Source organism: Lynx canadensis, chromosome F2, assembly GCF_007474595.2.
Source record: "Lynx canadensis isolate LIC74 chromosome F2, mLynCan4.pri.v2, whole genome shotgun sequence".
NCBI classification, from domain to species: domain Eukaryota; kingdom Metazoa; phylum Chordata; class Mammalia; order Carnivora; family Felidae; genus Lynx; species Lynx canadensis.
The window spans coordinates 15,222,479-15,248,487 of record NC_044320.2 but is presented as its reverse complement, the minus strand read 5'-3'; the positions used below and the strand labels follow the sequence as shown (position 1 = coordinate 15,248,487).

The window sequence follows — 26,009 nt, the reverse complement described above, 5'->3', positions numbered from 1 at the left end:
TCTAGAGCGAGTTTAAAAATAAAGAAGGCTGACATTTTGGTTTTTCCAGGAGCCAAACTTATCTTTGTTGACTCCAGCTGTCACAGGAACAACACATAAGGCAGTTAAGGTGGGAACATAGCAACATCCGTTTCAGCAGTACCGGGTTGAGTAAGAAATGAGCAATATGATTGCAGTAATATTTCTGAGAAGTCCTTTGTCCTCTGAGCAGTGGAAACTCCCCTTTGAACTGATTTCAGATACCTGTGTAATAGGGTATCTGGTACTTCTGGTTTCTTTATTTGCCTTTTCTTACTTCTATCTATGGGAAAATTCCAAAAATCAAATATTTTATAAGACTGGCTACTATTCAGTGGAAGATACGTTTTTGAAAATAGTTTATTACTTAAGCTATAATTAAATGAGCATTGCATAGTTATATGTTCATAGTTCTATGAAGTTTTTAAAAAATTAAAAAAAAATTTTAATGGTTAGTATTTAAGTGTAGTATTTGTGACTTAAGAATATCTGCTTTGTATCCAAGAAGTAGTAAATTCATTCAGCTTGTAAAAGTATGATGTTTCTTACCATTGTCGCTATGAGTACTGGGACTGGGAGTATTCCTTCCATAGGAAAATATGAAAGTGACATCACGTTGGGGCATTTGAAACTGGATAACAAAAAGCGCTTATTAGACCAGAGGTTTTCAACTCTAGCTGACCCTCAACCAGCCCGTTCCTATTCTAATGAGATTCTGATTTCATTTCTGGAGCAGGATTGGGGCACCAGTATATTTTTAAAAAACCTCATTCTAATATGTATTCAGGGTTGGAGAACACTGACTTAAAAGAACAAGGCTGACTTTATAGACTAAATATATTTTCAACCAAGATCAGGGTTAGGCCTATTATATGGATCAATTCTGCTTTGACCCTTACATTCAGTGGAGGTTATTTGATCGGCCTTTCTATCTTTAACTTGGCTGTTGTGCAAATGTAATAGCACAGGGTACAGTATAGATAAGAAAATAGATTTTGGCAGTTAAAGAACTTAATGTGATTTTTTTCTCTGTTAAACTCTAGGATTCACAGATGTTTAAGGTGTTTTATGTAAAGAATTGACCTCTTCCTCCTTCATAAAGCCAAGTGACTCATTAAAAAAAAAAAAAAGACAAGAAGAACGAAAAAAAGAAAAGAAACCTTCACCAATATTCATTCAGTAGTTAACAGCATTTCTTTTTTCTTGAGACGCTACCCTATTATCCCCACCCTACTAAACAGGAAAGATTATACTTTGAGTTTTACCCTACTTTCCAGCCCTAACCTTACACTAGATTTTGGAGCAACTTGGATTTAGTGATTCTGGTCTTTCATAAGAGGAGAAAACATGTTTTTTGTCTTTTTCTGATGCAAAGTGGTGCCCTCCACGTAAGTGTGATACAAGACCAAGAATCGCAAATCATATTTATGAGGTTTCCCTGACCTGAAACCATGTGGGGGCATAGCGGGGGATATGACCATTATTATTTAGAGGGAAATACTTTACACTTTATATATATGCTGCGTACTCCTTACATACTTGAAGTTATGGACATTGCTCTCTTACTGCTTTTTTTGGCAAGGAGTAAAGAGTGAGCAGCACTTTGAGAGGGGCCAGAGTGGTGTGGCTCTTTGGGAATAGCAGTGGTCTAGGGATCAGAGACTCTTCCATCCATAGTTCTTCCATTTGCTAAGTTAGATCCTGAGTCAAGAAAGTTAACCTTTAGGAACCTCATGCTCTTCATCTATACAATTCTTGGCCTGCCTATTTCATAAGATTATTGTGTGAATCAGATTAGAGACTATGTGTCAAACCTTTGACATTCATAAAATTTGATGGAGACGTAAGATACTGGGTTTGTGCAAACTCAGATGTCCAAACGTTCGTTTAAAAGGTGGAACAAGATCTTAAAGGCAAGTCGTGTTTCCATCGCTACATTTGCCAGAATTGCGATCCACCCGCTGGTCTTTCTGTTTGTGAATTTTCATACAGTTCTAGGACGTTAAAAAAATGTCTTTACATCATCACAGAGTGTTAGAGTTTATTGTTTAAATAGATGTCTCTCTCCTACTCTCACCTTCACAGGATTCTGAAGGTCATACACCTCTGAAAAGGTGTTAGAAAGTTTACTTTGGAACCTTTCAGGTGTGGATCCATTTGCCAACAGTCTCTGGGAAGTCCCTTTGGCACACAGCAGAAGCTCTCAGATTGCATTTCTTTGTCCTTGGAGAAAATAGAGCTCCTATGATCTACAATGCCTGAAGATGTTATTTAGAATCAGTATTTATTTCAGAGCTCTGAAACTTAAAAAAAAAAAAAAAGACTTTGTCCCAGCTGGTTTATAGAGGGAATATTATGCAGTGATCCCTAAAAAAAAATTTCACAGTCTGTAAGTCATTCATTAAAACTTTCGGGATAAATGGGTGTATCGTCTAGCTGTCACAGCTCTTTAAAACATTCATGTCAAACCACAGAAAGTTGTGCATGAACTTTTGGGAGACTTTCAGTCATGAACCACACACGTGATGAAAGCTCTTTGAAACCTGTAAAACGGGACATAGACACTCATGGCACCGTTACTTCTTTTACCACTGTGACGGCCAGGGGAAAACTTCCCTCGGTTTCATGTCGAGGACAGTGATGTTCTGAACATTATGCTTTTGATGACCTCATGTTTCTTCCCTTGATTTCTAAGCTCTTATTATTTGAGTATAGTGAAGTATATTATTCTCATTGTTCTCAGAAATGGGCTTCTTGTTTTCAAACATTCGTTGAATAAATACTTACCGAGCACCTATGTGCCAGGCAGTTCTAGGTGCAAGAAGTAAGTCAGTCACCAAAGCCCACATGCCCACCACCTTCAGGATGTCTGAAGTCTAGAGAGAGGGACACATGTTTGACAAAGAGCAATACAAATCTTATTAGTGACTGGTGCTGTATACAACAAAGGGAAAATAAAGTGTTCAAGGAGAGTTCATAACTCAGGGGGCATAATACTGCTGAGTGGTTGGAGAACTCCTTCCTCAGGAAGTGGTATTTAATGTAAGATGAAGGTCAAGCGAGCCTCAGCATGGGGATCGTGATATATAGCTTCTCTGTCTTTGCCACTTCTACATGAAATGGAAGCATCTTTTTACTGGCTGTGTCAATGTCAAGAGTTTCAGACAATTTGAGAAATGAGGCCAGAGAAAGCCTACTGCTTTATATAGAAAGTTTAAAGTATGTAGAGTAGTGGTGTAACATACGTAAGGCTGGCCAGTGATTGATTCATCCACAGACAGGGGTGCCTACTATGAGCCAGGAACTGTGAGTAGTCATTCAAGTCATGGCAGCAGTTGATTTAAGAATAATTTTGTTACCGCTCTTCTGCTTCTCCGGCCATTTGACTAGTCGAGCAGGGGTCATCCCTCCCAAAGAGAAACGGTGAATTGGTTTTGAACAAACGCTGGTAATACTGTGCATCTCTGTACTGTGTATTTCAGTGCTTATGTGATTGTTTTAAATTAAACCTGTAGTCCCATCTTGGGGATTCAGATTCTAGAGGGTGGGAACCAGTTTAGTTCAAGAAATCTTCAGGTCCATTTTTCAGGTGTGTGTTTTTTCAAGTAAGATGCTAGAGTCCAGCCACTGTCGTGGGGGTGATCCTTGCAACTTTGTAACCTTAATTCTTCTGGAGAAAAAGGATGGGCATCACGAAGCTGAATGATAAACATCCTAACAGGCTCAGATGAGTTACTCAACATTATTAGCAGTCACAGATTAAAATACACATCCACTGTTCTTTTCAATGAGCAATCCAGTCCTAGAAGCTTAGTGGACATGCACATTACACTTTGGTGTTTATGTTTTTGTCATGATGCTTCATTGTGTAATGTTACTTTAACAGACTTTCACTCTTTGTCTGATTTTACCTGTATGTTGTTCTTTTAGTGTGCTGCTTCCACATGTTTTAAAGTAATATGGTGAGAGTCAAAAGGGTAGAAAGACACCTCATGTAAGCTGTTGAAACTAACACAATCTTAGATATAATAAAAGAACAAGGTGGGTCAAAGGTATAGCTTACCTCAGCCTTGTTATTATGCAACTACATGATTTAGAATGTTTTTTGACATATCACTTCCCTATGCCTTCTCACCCTTCACCTTTCATCAGTTTGTAAGCTTTGCCTTTTGTAAATCTTATTTTCAAGTTACCTTAACATCCACTACTTTGACGTGAAATCTTACGAGGTATCTTACAACTTGAGGGTTGCCGTTTCAGTTTCACCAGATTTGGGAAGCATTCCCCACTTGCAAAGTGAATGTTTCATAGCGCCTGAAGGAAGTTTCGGGCCAGAGGATGTAATTTATTAGCTCTGATCATCTACCGACCGAACATAAAAATGTACTCCACATTGTGAGTCATTGACAAAAAAAGAAGGGGAAGTTAGTTTGGGGGTTACAAAATTTGAAGACAGAAGATTCCTGAGCATGAGAGAAATTACTGTTGTCAGCACAATAGCAGGAAGGTGAGAGATGACCGTGGAATTAGTGAAAATCTCTTGGAACCATTTGGGAAAGTACTGGAGAAGACCCTGTCTTCCATTCCCTGCCCGCTATACTTGACACAACAAAATGGTGTGTGATCTTTTACCATTTTTCTTGTAAAAAGTTTCCTAATGCTTCATATAGAGCCTTTTGTCTATAGGAATATTGCCCAGGTGTGGGAGTTAAGCAGGAAAAAAAAACTTGGTTTTAGGTATTCACTCTGCAGCTACTTGGCCCAGAATATGTCTGTTTCTTTGATTACTGGTAATTAATTTCTGTTCTAGTGCTTTAGAACTCCCTCTGCAGTTATTTCCAAATTATGATGGTGTTTGGTAGCATTTTGTCTAATACACAGAGAGAGTGGTTAGATCTGGCTATAGTATTTCACTAATTGAGTTGCTTCTGTAGGAAAGAATCTAGATCTAAATCTTCTAGGTCACCAAGTGTTGTAGATGCTTTCTATGGGTGGTTTATAGAAGTCCACCTGAGTGTTTTGTAGGTATTAAGTGCTGGGTTTTATTCAAAATTGTCAAATGTTTACACTCTACTTGGCGTTAATGTAAGTCTCCAGTGCAGCATTTAAAAAAAATTTTTTTTAATGTTTTTATTTATTTTTGAGGGAGAGAGAGACAGAGCATGAGCAGGGGAAGAGCAGAGAGGGAGACATAGAATTTGAAGGAGGCTCCAGGCTCTAAGCTGTCAGCACAGAGCCCAAGGCGGTGCTCGAACCCACGAACTGTGAGATCATGACCTGAGCCGAAGTCAGACGCTTGACCGACTGAGCCCCCCAGGCACCCCTCTAATGCAGCATTTTTTAAAGTTTGCTCCATAATACTAATTAATCAGGATGTGAATAAGTATAATAGGAAAAAAGGATTTCGTGGTCAAATAAGTTTGGGGAATGCTTGATTAAAAGAATTTCCTTAAAGACTCCAAAGCCTTTAATATGCTTTTATGTATTGTGATTCTCCAAAGGAAGTACATTTAGTAATTTCTTAAACTTCTTTAACTAGAAAATCTCATTGGAGGAAGAACTGATAATCTACAGAACCCACTTTGGGAACTGTTTCTATAGTGTCCACCTGCTTATATTACAGAGGAGGCTAAGAGGCCAGCCCAGCAGATTGTGGTAATCTGTGGCATCCAGGGAACCGGGGAGTGCATCAAACTCCCTATCTGAAATTCTGAAACGGGCCTGGGAGGTGTTAGTGTGTCAGATCAGGAAAGGGCCAGGCCTCTGAAAAGACCACGCAAATTATTCCAACAGCGAAATGGAGGAAGGAAAAGTATTTTTTATATACGCAGCAATTGCTTGGCTATCGGTCTGTGAAGCAAACAAGACCCCTGTGTGGAGCATCGATTCAGGAGAGCGGAGGGAAGGAAATGTTTTCAAGGAGAGGAAGACAGGAGGGTACAGGGGAGGCAGAAGGAACATAGCAGCGATGTGTGCAGGGAAAGCAAGCAGGACTTTGAAAGACCTGGTTCACCACCCCACCCCAGTTAGACGCTGAGCATCTGGGCCGCAGTGGCCCCCACGCAGTCCTGGCAGCTAATTACTCATGTCATTTAAATGACATGAATGTTCTGTGATATAGCCACCTCCCGTTTTGTTTCTGACATCGAGCACAGTCCATCTGTAGCGTCAAACCCTTATTTTAGATAGTTTAGCTCCTTCCACACATATCAGACTTTTCAGCACAATTGGTAAGTATTAAAGAGCTTGAGATTTAGGCCTTCCCGATTCTCTGGCAGTGGTGCTGGTGGGCTGGGAAAGGGCACGGGCAGGGGCCTGTGCTAATGGGCAGTGAACGGACGGGAGCAGTGGAAGAGAGGTGGGGAAATAGGTCGAATGGGGACTGGGTCACCAAATGTTAAAGTTCACTGCAAAATGAAAGCATTTTCTTAGCATGGAGCCGAAAGCGGTTGTTTATCAGTCTCATAATTCAGTGGTTCAGTTCCTGCCAGTATGCTTGGACTAATGAAGATCCGAAAGCCTCTTGACCTGTATATACAGAATTGCTAAAAATAATGTTAACAGTGAAATCATGTGGCAGAGACCATCACAACCTACTTCAGAAATTCAGAGTAAGGGAAAAGAGCCTTTGCTTTTTTTTTTCTTTTTTCTTTCTCCTGGCTTTTCTACATTTGAGCCCCAAGCCTCAGTTCCTTCTTAAAGTAGGGGTGCTAGTATTAATTAGTCCTAGAGTTCCGGTAACGATGGAAAATGATAGCACGAAAGCACCTGGAATAGTTCTGTCATACTAATTTATAACCTTGCCCAGAGCGTTGTGTAAAGGAGAAGTCATTTCCTGTGATCAGATTTAAATAGCATCTGAAAGGGAATTTTGAGTTAAAATTCAGAGAGGAGATGGGGCAGTAGAAAACCACTGGGGAAGGGCCAGAGATGATGTTCCTTCGGAGGTTGAAGGCAGGGCCTCTCTCCTTAGAAGGCATCTGGTGGTGGTGGGAACAGAGCCTGGGGTTGGAGGGACGTTAGTCCCCATGGTGGTGTGACCAGGAAGGGGTGGGCAGAATTAGGGGGCGGGGCCCTTGAGGAGGCCAGCAAGCAGCCTGGCATTGGCGGTTGAGTTCGAAGTTCTCTGATCACGAAGTCTATTTAACGTCTGTAGCAACAAGCTACAAGAGATTATACCCTAGTTAGTGGTGGTTGAAGCGGGGGTCACACTAGAGGTAAGAACCAGACAACTGAGTAAACACTTTGGTAATTCAGGACCAACTTGAGGTGTCTTCTTAGATAGCCAAAAATTACTTAAAGATGTAAGCAAGATAGTTCAATAAATAGCATTACTATATACCTGTGTGCACAGGGGAAGTCCTCGAGCTACATTTCCATCTTGAAGTCATTTGTGTTTACTTTATTCGTAGCACCCATTTGAAAAAATACCGGGAGAGAAAAATGCATTGGATTTATTGCTCTGATGCATTCTCTGCAAGTCGTCAGCTTTATTTCAAATGTGTGATCCCCATGAATTGTTGACAAGTGAGAGAATAGAAAGAGTGTAAGTGGGGAGAATATAAATGGGTTTCATTTTCTCAAGCTCTATGTGAGTTTGCAGTTGTATGGGTAAGGAAAAGCTTTCTTTTAGAAGTGGAGCCAGTGCCCAGTGAACTGTCATTGAGAGTAAACGGTCTTTTTAACTCTGTTCCTCTCTGAAAGCCTCCAGCTTCTCTCAGTAGTATCACTTTATCTTTCCTTCTTTTGTGACATGGCCAACCTGATATTTCAACCACTGGAGCTTTTTGAATTTCATTTCTTTCTGCCTTTTTTTTTTTTCTTTTTTAGTTTATTTCTTTTGAGAGAGAGCATACATGCAAGCGGGGGAGGGGCAGAGAGAGAGGGGGAGAGAGAATCCCAAGCAGGCTCTGCATGGTCAGTGCAGAGCCTGACGGGGGCTGGGTCCCATGAACTGTGAGGTTATGACCTGAGCTGAGATCAAGAGTTGATGATGGCTTAACTGACTGAGTCACCCAGGTGTCACCCTCTCCCCTCTCTCTTTTTTTTTTTTGAAGGAAAATTTATGTCCCATAATACAGCATTCTTTAAAATAGTGAAAATCCTTGTGTTCATTTCTCATTGGCTAGAGTAATGCAATCAGTTGTTATGAACAGTTTCTAATTATTTCTTCTATCCTGTATTTCATCTTAAAATAATCATTTAGTTATCTTCCAGTAGAAAGTGAAATGCAGGAAGACCGAATCACTGTTACTTAAAATTGGACACAGTGACCAGAAATAGTTTAATCTGATTGCATCACATGATTAATCTCCACGTCCTTGACTTGGGCTTGCTTTTTACCTTTCCCTCTGCTGACACCCAGGGTCTCACACGCTTCAGTGCCTGCCTTCTCAATGCCACAGCTATTCGTGGTCCTTGGAATGTTACTGGTACCAAGGAGCAAACCCTCTCCACCCATCACACTACACTCTGTCATCCTGAGGTTTATTTTAGCCCCCAACATTGTAACAGAAGCCAAAAATGTCACATGAAATACAAAATAGGAACTTTAAATGGACTAAACCCTAGGCGTGCTTACAGTGTCCCTCTTGCAAAATCAGAAATTAAATTTGCTGTGCAGTGTGGTTACACCGTGTTTTAAAAAGCCCCAGCAGAAACATTGCATGCTTAGTGTTTTCTTAGAAGAAGTTCTTAAGACATTACTTAAAGCACCTATAAATAATACAGATGAAATTAGGATATGTCCTACCACATTTTCTGTAATAGTGGTGAAATTGCTCTACCAGAATATGAAATTCAAGTGTTTTGTCTCTGTGGCATAAAAATGTGTATGATCCCATTAACCGTGGTAAACGGTTCGGTGTTAATTTAATTGAATTTAATGAGTGAGTTTCCTTTGACGCCTGTCCACTGAAGAGCTGCGTGACCTTCAACAAGTTTGCAAAATGAACTCCATAGTATCTGTTCATTCCTATCTTAGAGTAATTCTTTGATTACACACTGAGATATAACATACATGAAAGCCCTGGCGAGGGCAAAGTGCTGTATAAAGGCATGGTCTTAGCATTGTCCTGTTAACTTTTAATTTCTTTCTCTTTCCACAAAAATGTCCACTACCTGGTGATTTAAATCGGCGAACTCTTCTGAACTACCTGAACTGGGTATTAGTGGTGATGGGTGACTTATTTCCTCACAATTATTTTCCCATCCCACAGTTTAAACTGTGGAAGTTTTACATTTCACTTTTTGTCCTTAATTTAGTCATCTTTTTGGGTAAATGTTTATTTCTGTCTCCCCTCCCCGCCCACCTCCCAAGAGTTTTGCATAAATCTCTTGTAACAGTTCAACAAGTGACTCATGTAGATGGGGCTCGCTTAGTCCCTGAGTCACTTTATTATGAAACACTTGAAGTTGAGTATCTATATATAACAATGAGGAAATAATTTTAAACAATTTATAATGTCTGATCTGATAGTTTCAGTGACTAACTCATCAGGCAACAATGGAGAAGGAAATTAATGAAAATTCACAAAGCCAGGAAAAATTAGTCTAAGTAATTAGCCTAAATAAGTCACAGTCACCTTTACTTCCTTCTCCCCCCTTCCCTGAGCAGTTGGTGTTTGATTGATAAGCGTGTTGGGTTGGGAAATAAAGATCTGGCTTCTAATACTCTGCCGCGCTGTAACCTTGGAAAAGTCGTGCTAATTCTATACTTTAGCTTCCTCATTTCTAAATCAGAGTGATAATAGTATTTGTCCTGCATACCTCACTGGCTAGTGGTAGATAAAATGAAATTATAAACAGTAATGTGTTGTGGACCCCTCCCCCCAAAAGATGAAAGGTGATTATTCTATAGTTAACTACATCCTGACAGTCCCCGTCTGACATTTCATGTCTGAATGGCCACAGGGCTAGAGTGACAGAGATTTCCTGATTCTGACAAAAAGAATGGGAAGGGAGTCTCTGTTGTTAGCTCTTAGAGCTGGGAAGAGGAAGATCATTCCCAGTGTTTGGATTTCTGAATTGAATCATGGAACACCATCTCCTATACAAGTTACTGTTCCAGTCTAGACAAATTTTTAAGGATTTAATCATCAGTAGTTCATTGTCATCCAAAGTCTATAAAACCGTAACAAAGCCCAATTGTAGTATGGGTATCATTTTATGATTAAAATGTCCTGGGGGCGCGTTCGACTTCGGCTCAGGTCCTGATCTCGCGATTTGTGAGTTCAAGCCCCGCATCGGGCTTTGTGTTGACTGTTCGGAGCCTGGAGCCTTCTTCAGATTCTGTGTCTCCCTCTCTCTCTGCCCCTACCCCACTTGTGCTCTTTCTCTCTCTATCAAAAATGAATAAATGTAAAAAAAAAAAAAAAAATTAACGTCCTGGAAGATTTAGCCTAAGTCTGGACGATAATGAATTTACTTCTCTTGTGGCTTCCCATATTATTTGATATTTGCCTAGGGCTATTGATAGTTTGATTAAACCAGATTTGGAAGTGTCCCCTGGTCAGTCCCCTGGCCCCTGGACTAAAAGTCTGAAACCAGTTTCCTTTGCCCAGGGTGAAGGGTGAGAAGCCCTCTGGGCCCCTAGACCTCTTTAATGATCACAGCAACCCTCCAGTTTAGGAAAAGTAGATGTGATGGACCCTGAGCCTCAGGGAGGTTAAGGGACATGCTGAGGTCACATGGTTATTCTCAAGAGGTTATTCTAAACCTTGATATTTTTTGTTTTTAAGTTCTGTATGTTTACATAATCTCTACACCCCACATGGGGTTTGAACTCATGACCACCGAGATCAAGAGCCGCATGCTTCTCCAACTGAGCCAACCAGGTGTCCCTGAACCTCTGTGTTTTGACCTGTAATTCAAGGTTATTGTCATGCTTCAAGACAGAGTTCATTGAGTTTACTCTGAGTTGTAGATTTCATTAGGGATTAAGAATGCCTTTGTCTAGTGCCATTTATAAAGTAAGCTTCTGATCTTACACCTGTCTTATTACCAATTTCCCAAAGGTAAAGTTTTGGAACATTTAGCTTAAACAAAAAGTGATTCTTCACACTGATCTGACATGGATAAGGGAGGGATTTTGTTAGTAGTAAAGAACTACTTGAGGAAAAGAATATTGTTATATGGAACTGTTATAGTAGAAAATAATTATGTTAGAAAAGACTTCATATTCTAACACTCTATTAGAAAAGACTGTAGACTTCCTATGCCCCTCCCCCATTCATGCTCTGTCTCTCTCTGTCCCAAAAATAAATAAACGTTGAAAAAAAAAAAAAAAAAAAAAAAAAAGAAAAGACTGTAGAGCAACCAGTATTGATCTTTCTGAAACTTTGTGCCTGTTATATTTTAAAAGTGGCAGTGGTGTGAATATGAAAGAATTTTAGGGATTTGAGATAAAAATGGAGTAAATTTTTTGTTCTAGATTTTATAGTTTTTATATTTTTCCTAGTTTTTATAGATGCTTTATATTTGTATTATTAAAACATTCTGTCCTTTCCATAACAAAAGTAAACCTTGCCAACATTGCTCTCTTGCTCGCTCTGTGCCTCCCGGTGTTTTAAGTTGTGTTTAGTTAACTCAGGTTGAGTAACCGTTTTCTTCTTGCCAGGTTAGCCTGTAGATTTGTTCATGATTGATTTTTAGAAGCAGTGAGGGAGCAGTCTCTCCATGGTCAGTGTGTGGCATGTTATGGAACATGTAAGGAATGTTCACTGGGTTAGTGGAAGGAACACTGCAGTTGAAATCAGAAGACCCAGACTCATCCTTGCTCCTCCAGTGCCTGACTGTATGACGTTGGGCTAGTGACTTGTCTTGTTGAAATCCTCAGTTTCCTTATCTGTAAAAAGAGGGTGACGCCTCGTAGAGCTGCTACCAGGACTAGATGAGATAATGTAGGTAAAATACTTCATGCCTCATAGGAAGTGAGGCTTCACGTAGTAGGCATTCAGAAAATACTAGTTGCCTCTTTTAATCTCCAGGCACAAGGCTGTGAAATTAAATTGGGAAACAGAATAGGAAAGCTGGTTTATAAATGTTTACATATCATCCCCATGGAAGGTGGTATTTTCCATTGACTGCCCCCTTTTTTAGTACTTCCAGAGCAAAACGTGTGGGAGAATCAAGGAAAATAGGTTGGGGCTAGAAGATCTGGATTTACAGGGTGGCCACCAAGTCTGAAAATGTAGGTGAACACACAATACATGGCTTAATTATATAATATTACACTGCATTATGAAATAGTATTATCTGTGTTTTCAGACTTGGTGGCTACCCTGTGGCCTCAGCTCTGTCCCGTATTAGGTGTTTGGTTCAAGGAAGTTACTTAATCTCTCTGGGCGCCGAGAATCAGATTATGTAAATTATTCTAAAAAGTACTGTATACAGACTAGGAAGCATCCGACCGGTTTTGTCTTGGTCATTGTTTTAATTTTCCTGGGTATAGTAGCTTTTTGATTAGGTTTGTGATGGATAGAATTCATTTTCATTTAGTCAGGAAACCTTTCTCACAAGAGATGAATTGGAAGGGAAAAGGCAATTTGATAGCTTTAGTAGTGGGAAGTAATTTCAAATATCAGGAAGCCATATTAATTATAGAGAAGGCAGCATCTGAGAATTTGATAGGCTGTTAGGCTGGAGTGAATGGAACAGGTAAGGATAAAGGATCATTAATGAACTACTGGAGCATTAGTAATTCCAGAGTCTGTATCGTGTTGGGTGAGATGTGGTAACTGAGGGAAAGATCCAGCGTCTTATCTATGGATTGCCCTCATTCCATGCTGTAGATGTGTATGTGATATAAAGACAGGGGATTTGAAATCAGAGGTCTATTTACTAGAATCTTTGTGGCACTTAAGAACGTTAGAAGTTACGGACCGAGAGGGGAAAATGTAGTATTTCCGAAATCGGTATTTTGCCTTCTTTCTGGCTCCTACAGTCATACTAAATAGGTTTTCTGATGGACACTTAGCAAGAACAGAAGGAAGAAAACCACTTGCGTTTCCCTTTCTTTTAGATGATAACGGAAATGCTGAATTCCGTCTTTCAGTTATTGAGATCCTCCAGTGACTGGAAGACCCAGGGAAGCAATGGAACATGGTGGAGACGCTCTTGCTCCCCAGTGGTTCCAGGTGTTAAAGGCTGGTCTTCCTGCTTCCGAATGCTCAGAAAGAAAGCACTTCTGTGAAACGTAGCCTTCCCCAATCTCCTCTCAAGTCTGCTTTCTTCAGGAGAGAGAACCCCAAGTATGTACATCCCTTCTCCTGCTGTCTCCCCTCCACACACTCACACGAAGACTAGAGCAAGGAATACGTCCTTCATTGTTGAGATTCGAAAGCAGGACGCCTCTTTACCACCAGAGAGCCACAGTATCACCAGTGACTGTGGACTTGTATGGAAAAGGGAAGTTTATGTAAATGTGTATAAGAAAATCGAGATCCTCAGTAATTGGGGCTTTTCTAGGAACCTTGAATTTGATGGGTGTAACAGAATAAGCAGGTAGGGAAGGGCATATACTATGGGCTTCATGTACTGAGAGTTGCATTGAAAGAATTACAAAGTCAATTCCGCAGCAAAGAGGCCGTGGAAGAAATAGGATGGGCATGGTTATAATATGGAAAAAAATCAGTGGAACTCTTTTATGTAAAACTCAGTGTTTCTTACATTAGAAATGCAAGTGGCAGAGACCGTGTTCTCAGTCTGTCTTCTCTGCTGCCCGAAAGGCAGTGCCTCAGTCCTTGATAAGAAAGCATGTGCAATCTGGGAAACTTCTCTGTGACTCTCATTTGGTCAGTGTCGAAACTAACCTGAAAGTCCATTTGGTTGTTCAAAGGTCTCCTTAATCATGTAGTTAGAATGTTCATTTGATAAACATTACCTGGCTTATCATTTCAAAAACTGTTAGGAGAATTTTTGAAATCACTAATCGATGGGTTTAATTTCTGTGGGACTGCTCATGAATTTAAGCTGCCCTTCTAAAGAACATAGCATCCTGTCTCACAGACTCATGATTGTCTTAAAAGGCTGTGAAAACACGGTTCTTTGTGTAAACTCTGAGAGAAACTTAACAGGGCCCCTTTGACAGGCTCATGGGAATGGCTGCATTCTAAGCTGCATCTAGAAGGAGGGAGAAAGGAAACATCCGCAGAAGGGCGGAAGAAAAGGAAAAGGACCGTCGCTCTTTTCTGCCACCTGCTCTTTGTCCAACCGCACATCTCACTTCACGGCCATCGTTCCGTGCTTCCTACCTCTGTTCTCTTTGTTGCCATGACCTGTCTGACCTACGTGGCGATCAAAATAGAGCAGTTTTTAGTGCTGCGTGTGTCTGATGCTGCTGGTACTTCTTACACGTTACCGCGTATCCTCACGACAGCCTGTGCAGTGGACGGTGTAATGTTTTTGGGTAAAGACGGAAGCTGAGGCGCACAGTTAGTGACATGCCCGAGGTTTTCCACACCTTGTGCAAAATCCGGTGGGTATTGTTCAGTCAGTTCCTCGCGTGACTTCTCTGCTATTGACACCCTCTCCCTGCTGAATTGCTGTGTTCCGTTTATGACCACGCACGGCTGTTTTTCTTTCCGTCTAGCTCCTTGGCCACTTCTCCATGGTCTCCTTAGTGAACCCTCCTGAATGTCTCCCCGCCCACTAAATCTTTGTATTCTGCCTGTTCTTGGGCCCTTTTTCTCACACTACACTCTCTTCCCGAGAGAGAGAACATCCGTGCTTGTAACTTGAATCGTCGTCTGCCTGCTGCTGAGGCCCAAATCCTCATTTCCGCGCCGGGCACTTGTCTGAGAATCACACAGACAGATTTGCTCTTCTCTCTGCCATCCCCGCTTTACACGGGCTCCTTAAATTCAGCCTGCGTCGGGGAGAACTTGGCCCCCGATCTTCTTCTGAGCTGCTGTAGCTTGGTGAACGGCGATGGCGTCCGCCCAGCTTCGCACACCACAAAGCGTCTCTTCGTCCTTCCTTCCCCGAGCTCCTTCCAGCATGCCGCCCGCCTCCAGACTTGACCGACTCTCAGATAGCTCACCGGCCTCCTCCCCGTCTTCGGCCTTCAGTTTCCCCTGGAGCGTTTGCTGCACAAAGCTGTGCCGTCTTCCAGTGTTTTCTGTCTAGTAGCCCAAGCAGTCTTTTCTAAACTGGACATTTTCATTATTTTGCCTGCCCTTTTCACAGCTTTACCGTCTTCAGTTATTCCTTAACTACTATCAGGATTGAATACAGACGTCTTTCCCTGACATATTCCCCTGCTTAGTCTCCTTTTTTACCATTCTTTTATGCTAGCTCTTAGAATGTTCTCATGCCTCTGGCCTCAGTACACATCATTCCTTCTACTGGGAGTGTTCTTCTCTCGCTTTGGAAGCCCTCCCTGGAGGGCCCGATTTCGGTCTGTCAAGTGGATTTCTCTCCTGTGCTCTTGTAACGCCATGTACTTGATCCTTGTTTGTAGCGTTTGTACCTATACTCCGCCTTCTCTCCAAAACCGTGTCTCACGTATGCAGCTGTCTTCTTGTTTCCACTTCATTTCCTTCCCGCTGGCATTTCACATTCAACCTTCCAAAACTAAACTCTTCATGTGTTTCCTCCCACATCAGCTGTCCCTCCAGACTTCTCCACCTCAGAAGATGACAGCTATACTCTTTCATTCAGTCAGGGTAAAACCAAAGTTGTCCCAACTTCCTTGTTTCTCAGCCCGTACTCAGCCCATCAGTAAACTCTGTTGTTTCTATCTTCAGAATGTATTTAGAATGTGACCACCTCTTGGCTCCTTCTGCTGCCGTCACCCTCATCCGGCCATCGTCACCCTTGCGTAGATGACTACAGCGGCCTGTTTCTGCCCTTCCTCCCCCAAATTGTTTCTTATCACAACAGCCAGCGTGATCCTTTAAACAGGCAATCAGATCTCCTCACTCCTGCCCGAGCCTTCCCATCTCTCAGAGGAGGGGTGAAAGGCCACACACACTGGCCTCTTTGACCTGTCCCACCCTCCCTCCGTGTTACTTGTCACCTCACCTCCTTTTACTCTGCCTCAGGTCTCTGTTCATGTCATTTTTCTCAGTGAAGCCTTCCCTGACTGCCCGTCATAGATGAGGACGCCTACCCCACCCTGCCTGATTGTTGTCTGGGACGTATTCTGTACGTCATTGTGTGCTGGTAGAACTTCCTATAGAAAGTAGAAATGTTCCGGATCTGTGCTGTCCGGGAAAGTAGCCGCCAGCCACTGGCATTTGAAACGTGACAGTGTGACTGAGGAACTAAATTTTAAATTTTGTGTAATTTTAATTCAGATTTAAATAACCACCTGCGGCCAGTGGCTACTGTCTTTGGATTTCAGAGCTCCAAATTCCTTAAACATATTAATTCATTCAATATTCATGACAGCCTCTGACTTGATTAGAGTGTACATGAAGAAATCGGGTTTTTGAGTGGTTAAGTAACTTGCCCAAGATCACATGGCTAGTGGGAGGCAGAGCTGAGGTTGGAAGGTTCTGTCTCTAGGTAAATCTGGTTCCAGGGGCTAGACTGGCACCTTCTATTCAACTCCCTCATGTCATTCTCAAGAATTGAGGTTCCACAGGCCAAGGGCCATCATGACATCTGGGTTCTTACTGCAGGGGAGGCCAGGAAAGCAAATTTGGGGTTCCGGCCCCAGTGAGGTATCTCTCATAAGGTGGGACATTCCCCAAACATAGGAAAAGTATTCGAAAGGTTCTAGACCAGTGAGCTTAGCTGCTCAACCTCTGTATATACTTTTCTCCCAGACTTAAATTTTCAAACAGCAGGAACAATAACAAAATATGCCCTACTAACATACTGCAGCTGTCTCTCCTCACATGCTCTCTCTTTCCCCCAAAGGTGGACCGGTCAAACATCTTATTAGTTACTGTTTGCAAGTCCAGGATATTTGGGCCACACTTATTTTTTGTGTGTGTTATTGTTGTGTTCTGGTACTCCATAACTAGTGAGCCACCAACTTTTCTTTTTTAATGTTTATCTATCTATTTATTTGAAGAGAGAGAGAGAGAGAGAGAGAGAGAGAGAGAGAGAAAAGCACGCATGAACACATGAGTGGGGGAAGAGCAGAGAGAGGGGAGAGAGAACCCCAAGCAGGCTCTACCCTCGACATGGGGCTCAATCTCAAGAGGCAGATGTTTAACTGACTGAGCCACCCAGGCACCTCACCACCAACTTACATTTTCTAAAATATTAGGAAAGGGGGAAAGGGAGAAATTAGTTTAAAATATAAATATGTATTTGTCAAACTAAGGAAGAAATATGAAGGGACACTTCTGTCTTAGCTTTTACCATTAGTCCTGAACCCATAACTTCTTGGTATTAACTGCTTTTCTCCACTACCCATTCCACGTTCCCTTTGTTCGCAGCCAGCTCACAGCTGACTGTAGGTTTTTATCTGACTAGAACACGTCAACTTTCACTCCTGGGGTATCTGTGTTCCTGCCTGTATGGAGTTAGTTACGACTTCCGTTATCTTTTACCATTAGAAATGGCAAAACCAGAAGTTATTTCAGGTCCCCGACACACACCTCTCTTTTCTCACTCTGGAGCAGCTATCCTCTTTACCCTTGAAAATCAAGATTCATTGCTCCAGCCAGTTCTGTAACCTCATCTGTCTGTCTGTCTTTTCAGTGTCACAAGGAGCTCAGAATTGCTAGGTTGCAGTTTAGGCTTCCAAATCAATGGAGGCTTTGTTGAGTCCCTTGGTGAAATCATTCTTCTCTTGGGTACTGAGACTGTTAAACCAGCAGAACTAGAGTTGCAGCCATAGGAGGTGGGGGGGCTCCAAGTTGGTCATTAGGTATGGTGACGGGGAGAAGATGTGTACTTGTTCCCTGCTTCCTAGCCCACATATTCTGGCTATTAGAGAACGAATGTCACATATTATTCACTGGTTACAAGCATCCTGTGGGACATTACTCTGACCTTATGAGGTGTTGTCTCCCAGGTAGCACGGGAACTGAATTTCCAGTAAATGCTTTAGCATTCTGAAAGATCGTCTTTCTGGATCATGGGGTACTTGGTACGACCAGAAAAATCACCTTAGCGTCAAGCCATTGCTGTACTTTTTTCACTACAAAATCCTGAGTGAAATACCATAAAGGTAAATAAGGCATTGAGTAATTCTGTGGATGACAGAGGCGTGGCGGACAAGAAAGGCAATTTCAAATTCAGAATAAGTGTCTTTCATACAAGAGCTGACAAATGGCCACTGAAGGTTGGGGATATATGCTTGAAATCAACTATGTCTTCATAAAATTAAGATGGGGTGTAAAAGTTCATTCTTAATTGTTACTTGGAGGCACAGGCAAAGCAAAATTAAATTGAAAGGAGATTTGAATGAATGCAAACCATTGGTCACTGACTCAGCATGACCTTGGGCAAGATGCTTAATGGCTGGTAGCTGTCCGTTCCTCACATCTGTGAAACTGGGATCATGACACTTGTGTATGGAAAGCTTTGAACCCCTCCGGTGAAAGGTGCTGTGCAGGGCAGTGTCTGAGATGAGTCTCCCCCTCCTCTCCCCTTCCCTCCACGTGACCTGTGTTTAAATTGCGCGGTGCTTAAAAACATTGCCCATGAAAACGATGTCCTCAAAATTCATGTTGTACATGCTCTCCCAGCATCTGATACGTTTCCTTCACAGCACTTATCACAGTTGGTGATAGTGTATTTGACTATTTGAATAATGCTTGTTTCCTCCATTAAATCCCAAACCGCATGAGAACAGCAGGGTGCAGGTTAGTCTGCTCACTGTCACATCTCCAGTGCCCAGCTCAGTGCCTGCGTGTGGTTAGGTGTTCAGTAAATATTTATTGAATGGGTGAATAAATGAATAAATAAATAATGCATGTTCACATGAATTCTGCCCAAAAAATAAAGCAAAAAGTAAAAAATACTCGAGAGGCAAAATTAGGAGGGTGCTTCCCCTCTGCCCCTCATATGGGAATCTAATGCTGCATCCCATGTAAATAAATAAGTGATTCCCGTTGGTCATAATCTTATGGTGGGAAAGATGCCATGAGAAATTTATTGGAGTAATTTTCAACAGCATAAATGTTTAGTAACAGATGCACACACATGGCAAGTTGCCTCATTCAGCTGCCATCTGTTAGACAACTATCCTAGCAGGACTGGTCCATTAGAATGAGACCAACAGCTCTCTCACACATGTTTAAGTTCCATTTTGAAACTTCTTCTGAAAGCCTTGAAGGAGGAAAGATGTTCCCATGCCTGGTAGGCAGCTGCTCAGTAACGGTGTATTACAACACCTTGGCGAACCATGGAGTCCATTCGATGTGTCATAAGGCTCAACAAGGAAGTATTTTCTCTCAAGCATTTTGTCAGAAGTCAAACTGAATAATGGCACTAGGAAACTCACTCAACTACAAATAATTGGGTCCAACCGAGTTCACTGCAGATTGTGCAATTGACAACAGAAACTGGCATGAGATGAAGGCTGTAATCCATGCTGGTCATCATTAGTGTCTATGATAAATATATATTTTCAAACAGGGCAAAGACAGTATAGTAAACTCTGTAGAAAAATATAGTGTATCTCCATATGTACGTGCAATTAGGTTATACCCAGTGAAAGCATAATGTTTCCTGGCCTGGACATGCCTTTCAATAAAAACTTTACCAAGCTTTTTTTGCTAATATAAAGATGGAGACAGTATTGGCCTATATAAATTTACCTTGTGCATGACCAGTTAGGTTGGTGATGTGTCATAAGTGTGGGCCAACTTCCATAAATGTCTCAGTGCTGAGCGTAATGCCTGGTACCCAATTGGGATTTAGTAAATATTTGTTGAATGAATGTTTGAGGACCAAGTGAGACAATTCCCTCTGGATTCCCAGCATGAAAGCAGGTCTCGTAGCTTTAGATCAAGCGGACTATGAATTAGAGCTTGGAGTACTTAGTGCACCTAGCAGAACACAAAACAAATTGCTTATCATGACTGTGTGCACATAATAAACTTCTAAGGGCTATGTGATTTCCAAAATGTAAACCATCAGGTATGTGTTATTTTGGGAGCCAAACATCTAACAGTGGCTGTTTTGGAGAGTAAATCCATCTGAGTCTTGGTTTAGTTACAAGAATGACTGATTTTATACTAGATTCTCACATGATTCAAAAGTGTGTGAATGACTCAGCCCATTAATATCCTTAGCTCCTGTGATCTCCCCTCCCAGTGAAATGATAGCTATAAGGCAATAATGATAATTGGAGGAGGAGGAAACCTTGACTTTGCCCTAGGGCAATAAAATGACATACTTAGAGTAATTGCATATGTATATAATACTGTTGGAAAGAAATGAGGTATGTTATAAATATTTAAAATTTTATGTTAAAGCATGTTGGAAATGATACAGGTAAGGATGAAATCCTGCCGTTTGTTCCTACCGTAATCACTTTTCCTGAAACAATCAGCCTCTTCATGAGGGAAAAAGTCACCAGAGACCTAACTTGGTTGTTAACAGCTCATTGATTGCCTTCTCCTTGCTGACATAGAGAAATATTACAGTCACAGGAATGTTGGGTTCCAGTTAAATGTAGCTAAACATTCACAAGTGATCTTGAGCAGAAACTGAGCAGTTAGTTGGAGAGCCTGTGGAACTTCTGGGTATTTGTGTGTTTTTTCCTGTTCTGGCTCCATCTTTTTGAAACAATTAATTGAACAAAAGTCTGCATATTTCAGAGTCTGTACTTTGTGCATGTCTCTGCTTTTGCTAAAGTCTCCAGTGACCAAGTCACCAGGTCTAGTGGGCAAGTCTCAATCCTTATGTAGCTTGACTTTTCTGTAGCATTTGACAGATCTTGAAATTCCTTCCTGGACTTCAGGGGGATTTTCTTTTGTTTGTCATCTTAGCTCTTGTCCTTCTTCTTTTTAGGTTCCTTTAGCTGCCCCATAAGTGTGGTATTCTCATAGTTTTATCCTTGGTCCTTTTTTGTTTCTATTTATTCAGTCTTCTTGGTAACCCTATTTGTTTCCATGGTTTCTATTAAAATCTATACAGGGATTCTTCCGTGTGGTGTTTCCATGTCAGGCTGCTGAGCTGCTGACCTGTACATCCAGGCACCCCAAAGATAGATGTGTAATGAGTGTTATTGAATATTGAGTATTGAGTGTGTGTTATTGAGTATTCTCTGTGGTTGACAGCTCACTGCTTCATTGCTTCCTTCCATCTATTTTTCTCAAAACACTGTGAGGCAAATACTGTGATTCTTTTCTCTTTAGACGTGAGGAAACTAAGGCTAGATGCACTTGGGAACTTTTCCAAAGTCGTTCAGTTAATAGCAGAGCGTCACGTTTAATCTCAAGTCTGGAGCCCACATTTTTAATCATAAATCCTTTGGGTGAGCATATCAAAATGGAATCCTTTACTTCCCCCTCTCTTCTTCATGATTTTTCCCATTATTCTCTGTCCTGCTTGAAAGGATCGTATTTCATCCCTCAGGTAGAAATCTGGGAGTTACACTGGATCCGTAAATATTGTGGATCGCAGAAGTACTTTTATTTTTATGGCTAAAATGTCTCCTCTGCATTAAATAGAGGTTTCAAACTCGTGGGCTTTAGGCTGATGTGTTGTCTGGACTCTGCATTGTTTTGAGAACTAGAAAATGTGTCACAAAAATCTAGATTTCTGATTTTTCTTTAAAAACTCGGACTTGCTCTGTCACCGGGCCACAGACATCTGGAGCTGTGTAGCAACTTCCTCTCACCTGGGGCTTGTACTGTCTGCTTACCAGGGTCCTCACCACTTCCTGTTGTCCTTTATTGGGGGTTTCCTCAGATCTTTGCTTGACCAGCCCTGTAGGCATTTATGACACCTGGTAAAGGCTGTGGTTTTGCTTTCCCAGCTGGTGTTGCTTCCTCTCTAGTTTTTGCCCTTGTACTGGAATGATTTTCTTAAATCTGTTACCTGCTTTCTCTTAGCACTTGTGATTTATGTTTCCCCACTGGCTCCTCCCCCCTTAGCCCACAAACATGTTCAAGGCTGTATGCCAGAGGTAAAAGGAAAAGAACAAAAGTTTTTTAACATCCACAATGTGCCGCAGTTAAACACAAGCATGATTTAATTAATCCTCACAGCACTGAAGTCGGTGCTCCTGATTCCTAATTCAGAGGTAAGAGAAATCTGAGGCCTGGAAGGATTGTCCCAAGATCCATACATGGGGTTGTTTCGGATCTGTCTGATCCCGGGTTACATGTTCTTTTTCCTCCGTTATGTCACTTTGATTTCAAGCTACTCTTAACCTCCGTGCAAATAAAGGAGTCTCTCCCATCTGTCCCGTGATCGACTCCCATCTCTCTCTTCCTTTACTGCCGAACTTTAGTTCATCCGTTAACGCAGAACTCCCTTAATCTCTTTTCTCCTCTCAAGACAGTATCATCTGGCTGCCCCATAGTTCACTTGTTCCTCAACATCTTTCAAGCACCTACTATACAACAGGAAGTGCGCTAGACCCCAGGCAAACAGCCCTTGCCTGAGAGAAGCTTCACAGGCTAAGATGGGTACGTCGTTCCGCTCCAGGGTACAAAATCCCTTGTAATGAAGTCCAGTCTCTAGACCTTATCTTACCTGAGCTCTCTTGCGTCATTTTCCCCCAAGGACGAGCATCTCTGTCAAGGAAACTTTCCCTTTTCTTTCTTCTGTGGCATTCCTCACCCCTGGTTTTCTTCTTTGCTTCTTTTAGAGTTCCTTTTGCGTCTCTTTTCTTTCTGTTCCCATCTCATTTAAAATGTCTCTCCCGCTGTGTACCAGATCTCTCCACTCAGACAGACATTCAGGATTGCCCCTTCTTTCCTCAAGAAAATGTCCTTTCCTTGGTTGCCCATATTAACTGTTACAGATCTTGGAGTCACTGCTCTCACAAAAAGACTTGGCCATTGTGCTTTAAAAATGGCATCGTGATGCGGTCCGGTTGTCAGCCCCTCTGCCATTAATCAACCTACAGCAGTAACTTCCTCCCCCCTCCCTGTCTGAAGTGCATCTTATATGCTTGAACTACAGCAGTGATTAAAAAAAGTTTCTTATGGTATTCTTACTTTACTCCCTAAAACCTCCTAAAATTGTCGTTCCTGCTGCCATCAGGCTAGGTCTCACTTTCAGAGCTGTTCACCACGTGCTCCTGATCGACTTTTCTGGTTTCTCTCCAGTGTAGCTACAGTTCTTAGCACATGGAAGGCACTCACTGAATACTGGAGAGGGAAGTGGGTAGCGAGTGAATAAAAACCTGACTTTTTCTCTCCCGAGGGCAGAATCAAATTCCCATTATGTAAGTATGGTATCTGTTAAGTTTACCTCTCGGTAGTTCCTATCGTTTTTAAATTATAATGGCATAAAGATTAATAATCTCTGAGGTGTTTAAAAAAAATTCTGCTTCAAAAATTTATTAACCCAGTGTATGTGCTGAATTGCGTTCCCCTCGAATTCATATGCTGAAGTCCTAAACCCCAGTACCTTAGAATATGACAGTTTTGGAGATGGGTTTTTAAAGAGGGAGTTAAGTTAAAATGCAGTCATTGGCATGGGCTTTGATCCAGTATGACTGGTACCCTTATAAAAAAGGGGGATTGGACACGGACAGCTAGAAGGAAGACCATGTGACAGATGACACAGGGAGAAGGTGACCATCTACAAGCCAAAGACTTCCCACCTCCAGATCTGTGAGAAAAGAATTTCTACCTAGAAGCCACCTAGTCTGTGGTATGTTGTTGTGACAGCCTTAGTAAACTAATACACCCAGTGTCTTTTAATTCACTTAGGTTTTAAGTCCTGCATCAAGGGACTTGATCTTTGGGAAAGAAATGGACTAAGGATCCAGTAAAATCTCCTGCCATGTCACATTTCTTTGAAGTATTTGGGCTTTGTCCTGGGGAAAGAGGGCCATCCTTACCTTTTTCGGACTAGATTACACTTACGATCAGCTACCCAAAGAATGGCTTCTTTCCTTCTCATTTTGGGACTGTACAACTTATTTCTCTTGAAGATACAAAGCAAGAGTCCATGAAAAATATCCTTAATCCCCATTCACTGCATTGATTTAAACAGATAAGGAGTTCGGTATTTTCCAGGCTCTCGTTTTGATTGCCGGAGCCCAGTAAGTTCTCTCTACCACACATAGCTGTGCCAACCGCAGCATCACATTTCCAGAGAAGATACTTGCTGCAGTGAATTTATGTGCTTTCCGGCAGTTCTGTTGAGGTTCTGGCCTTGGGGAAAATGAGTATTTTGAATCACGAAATTTGGCTTATTCAGGTTTTCCTAGTCCTATTTCAGGTCGCCATGTTGTCAATCTCAAAACGCCTATCCTTTCTCCATCTTCTCCGCCCCCATCTTCCAGCCAGCTCTTCTGCTTGGGTGGTAATGGGGCTAAGGACATTAAATATGTTGAGCGGGCTAGAGACTTTACTGGAAAAGAACTTTTGCCTTTACTGATCATCTGCTCAGCTCTGCTCTGATTGCCCCAGATTAAATAACAATTTCAGCCCAGAAAAGACCTTGAGAAGGTCTTTTATACCTGCTTATAATAGCACTATTCACGTCTCAGGTGGATGTGAGTCCATTTTATTTTATAAATCCAGACAGAAAGACTATAATTCTTTTCTGAGAACTTGTCATTTATTTTCTGTATCTACTCTGAACTTTTCATGCTACAGTCTTGAACTTGTTTCATCCTGTCCTGTCCATTATAGAGGTAGAGGATAGCTAGTCACATGTCTAACATCTCCTATTCTTGAGACATGAGGCATTGTTAAACTGCCTCCCTACCTTCTCTTTTCCAAACTGAGCTTTATTGGTTCTTTAGCTGTACAGGACTTATTTAAAATTTTTAATTATGTATAAGATGTGTCATTAAAGCTCCGTATTTCTCACAGCTCTCTTTGATGATGGATCCAGCACTGGTTGAATATCACCCATGCAATGAGAAAACAGTTTCTACACTCTGTACCATAAATTACATTTAGGCATTTTGGTTTCATGGTTAATTTTCATTTTTTGATTTTAGCTAATTAAAGTGCATAGCAGTTAAACAAAAGAAGATTATATAATTCTTTTTTCCATGACAAAGGGTAATTGAAACAGATAAATTACAGGTAATCTTTTGACTTCACACTAGTTGATACTCAGATTCAGAGAGATGAATATATTCCATGGACTGGAACCAAAAGCAAGAATTTTCTGTATCTATTTGCAGTCTTAACATTGCCTCCAACCAACTGGATTATAGTAAACAAGTCATTTAACTTCTTTCTATATAATTTTATTTACTTATGAAACTGAGGAAGGTAGACATCAAGGTTAGATGACCTCTGAGTTGTCTTCCAGCTTAGAAATTGTCCTGTATGCTCTCCTAATGTCAGTTAAGTCGATCATTTGTGGGTTTTAGTGGGGAAGTATATTTGGGGCATGTAAGATTAATTTGTTTGAAATCTGTCGAGTACATATATTGAATACTATCTACTACATGCCACGTGCTGGCAAACGCAGTGATAAATCACACATTTTTCAAAGAGTCTGCATTTTGTTAGGGGAAGTAGACATGTAAAAATAAATGCAGTCGAATATTAAGGGGGCTATGGTAAAAGTCTAAGGCATGTTGGGCTTAAGGGAGAGTTGGGCTGCAAGGGAGAGCTTGGTGAATTTTGCTTGGTGCAGGGGCATCAGGAAGCCAAATATGAAGGCCTAAAGAAGAGCAGTCACAGTGAAGGGGGTGGGGAGCGGGGGGCGGGGGCAGCAGCTTGACGGCAGTGGCTAAAGGTTGAGGTCAAGGAACTAGAAACAGTGGGTACAGATGGTTTTTCCAAGGAGCTAGACTACGAAGAGAAAGTACCTGAGCGGAGCGGGCAGGGGTTAGAGGAGTTTGTCTGTTAAATTGGGGAGTGAGGAGCCAATTCAGAGGTTTTGGGGGAAAGAAGGTGTGGCCTGACAGACGTGAAGATAAATTAGGAATG

General features: G+C 41.5%; 1 protein-coding gene across 2 annotated transcripts in view; it reads left to right on the top strand.

The window, feature by feature from the left end:
- NSMCE2 (NSE2 (MMS21) homolog, SMC5-SMC6 complex SUMO ligase) overlaps positions 1-26,009 on the top strand; it is a 214,381-nt gene that overhangs the window by 38,318 nt on the left and 150,054 nt on the right. The window lies entirely within an intron of this gene.